We start from the raw sequence: 2,796 nt of genomic DNA on the forward strand, positions 1-2,796 counted from the left end.
TCGGACGTCTCCGCAGCCGCACCGGTGGGTCGAACCACCGACACCACGTCTTCTTCGGTGGAACGGACCGTTGCCTCTACTCCTGCCTCCAAAAGGTTCTCTGACAGCGACACACCCCCAGCCTCTTCAGCCCGCCTTCTGGTTTCCCCCGATCTGTGCCACTTTGCCACCAATATCACAGCCTCAGGACTTCCACTCACTGAACTTCTGGACATTTCTTCTCAAATAAATAGACTTATATCATCAACAGCCATAAATACAGACCCCAAACACAACTTAGTTGCTTTTTCACTCATAGAACAGATTCTTTTGTCCCGTCCTGGTCTTCTCAGTTTGGTTCACTTCTCCCACATTTACACCACGGTAATTCGGCTAAAAGGAAATTTAAATAATCCATCTACCAGCTTTCAGCCACCTTCATCCCCAGCTCACCAGGCACCCAAATCACCCTGTCACTTTTCAATCTCTTCTTCAGTTCCGTCTTCTGACTCGCCTATAGAGTTTTCAGGCCCACCTTCAGAACTGTCTGCTGAGCCCTCTGAGCTCCCTGTGCCCTCTGCCGAGCCCTCTGAGCTCCCTGTGCCCTCTGCCGAGCCCGGGGACCTCTCTGCGCCCTCTGCCGAGCCCGGGGACCTCTCTGCACCCTCTGCCGAGCCTGGGGACCTTTCTGTGCCTTCTCTGCTGGTCAGCGTTCCTGAGGGGGACGGCGACGCCTTTCTGCCGTTCTGTGTCTCGGTGGGGATCGGCCGAGACGACGTTCCACCGCCTGTCTGTGTCTCGGTGGGGGTCGGAGGCAGCGCCCCACCGCCAGTCCGTGTTTCGGTGGGGGTCGGGGGAAGCGCCCCACCGCCAGTCCGTGTTTCGGTGGGGGTCGGGGGAAGCGCCCCACCGCCAGTCCGTGTTTCGGTGGGGGTCGGATAATTTTTCACATAACTTTTCAAAACATGAAAGGCGACCCAATCTCAAGACAGAATGTGTAATAGGTTATGTCCACACTGCAGGTCTTAATGCTCAAAGACTTTTTGCTGAGATATGATATTTAATTTTGCTTAATTATTTACATTATAATTTAAATGTGAATATAATCAGACTCCAGTGGGATGAGTTAATGGCCCTGAAGCATCCTGCATGCACAGAAGAAGATGTGACGTCACACAGTATGCTGGGTTTACAGAAGTGAATATAAATGCTACACACGTTAACATTTGTGTTAGCAATTATTATCTTCCATGCTTTTTTTATCCAGTGTTTACATTTAACCTTGCGTCCTGTCTACTCAAGCAAAAAACTGCACTTCTGGAAGTAACATAGTGAAAGTATCAATCCCATTGTGCTAGTATTGATGTTCTTCGACACCATATTAATCTGTTTTATGTGGCTGGCCTACCAAGTGACTGAAGATGGAAATTAGTTTTAGCTATAATCTTGCATATATACATATATATGTTCATTAATACGAATTGACCGTTTTCTAAATAAACTAATTGAAACTAAACTGAAATGTTTGGTATAGATAAGATTAAAATCAGGATTAATCTGCATAACTCTACTTCAGTGACATAAAAGTTAGCTGCAATACGACATGACTGTTCAGACTAAGTTTGCTTTGAAAAACACTGGATCTGTATCCAGTTTAGTATCACATATGAAAGTGATCTGGGTCAGAATTAAAAGAAATCTAATTTGTGATGACTATCATAAAAAAAATCTGATACTGGTCACATATGGGCAAGAAAAAGTTGGACTTGTGCCATTCTAGAATTGCGCCGCTCAAGGTGGCTGCATGTTGGAGTAGCTCTGTTACAATCATTCTGAGATATTGCTTTTGAAAATTTTAATTCCTCCTTTTTCTACTTGTAAATCTCATTTTTTTAAAGATTATTTCCTCTGGTATTGGATGCTGTGCAGCTACAAGGATGTTATACCGAAACCTTTTACTTTTGCACATCTTGTTATGATGCGTAACTATAACAATAAGGTGGCTTTTTTCACAATCAGGAGCAGCTAATTAACATCTTTTACTCTTCAGTGTTGAACGTAAAGAACCCTGAAGTCCATTCATGGCCAGAACCAAGCAGACCGCCTGTAAATCCACCAGAGGTAAATCTCCCAGGAAGCAGCTGGCCACCAAAGCCGCCCACTGGAGCGCCTCGGCCACCAGCCGAGTGAAGAAGCCTCACCTCTACAGTATCGGTACCGTGGCTCTCAGGGAGATCCACCACTACCAGAAGTCCACTGAGCTGCTCATCCAGAAGCTGCCCTTTCAGCAACTGGTCTGGGAGATCGCTCAGGAGTTCAAGACCAACCTGCGCTTCCAGAGCTCGGCCGTTATGGCAGTAGGCCAGCAAGGCTTACCTGGTGGGGCTCTTTGAGGACACCAGGATCGAGGACACATCGGGATAGACCACTAAAAGAGATCCTTCCTGCCCACTGCCATCAGCAACTATAACAACTCTTTAACAAAACCAGGATTATGAGCTACAACAACATTTAATTTCCTTTTGAGATTATTAAACTATTTTTGAATTTCAATTGAATTTAATTGAATTTTTGCCTGCAGTATGAACATAGCCTTAGTTATATTGCATCACAATCCAAAACATTAGGCAGACCCTCCAGGATATCGCGATGTTGCGATCGCAACTATCCATCCATCCATCCATCCATTGTCTTCCGCTTATCCGGGGTCGGGTCGCGGGGGCAGCAGCCTAAGCAGGGAGACCCAGACTTCCCTCTCCCCAGCCACTTGGGCCAGCTCCTCCGGGGGAATCCCAAGGCGTTCCCAGGCCAGCCGAG

The 2,796-nt window shown here is 46.7% G+C and overlaps 1 pseudogene; it reads left to right on the plus strand.

Moving 5' to 3' along the window:
• Positions 1-1,944: 1,944 nt before the first annotated feature.
• LOC119616991 lies at positions 1,945-2,405 on the plus strand (annotated as a pseudogene).
• The last annotated feature ends 391 nt before the right edge of the window (positions 2,406-2,796 follow it).

The sequence above is a fragment of the Kryptolebias marmoratus genome, linkage group LG4 (assembly GCF_001649575.2).
Source record: "Kryptolebias marmoratus isolate JLee-2015 linkage group LG4, ASM164957v2, whole genome shotgun sequence".
NCBI lineage: Eukaryota > Metazoa > Chordata > Actinopteri > Cyprinodontiformes > Rivulidae > Kryptolebias > Kryptolebias marmoratus.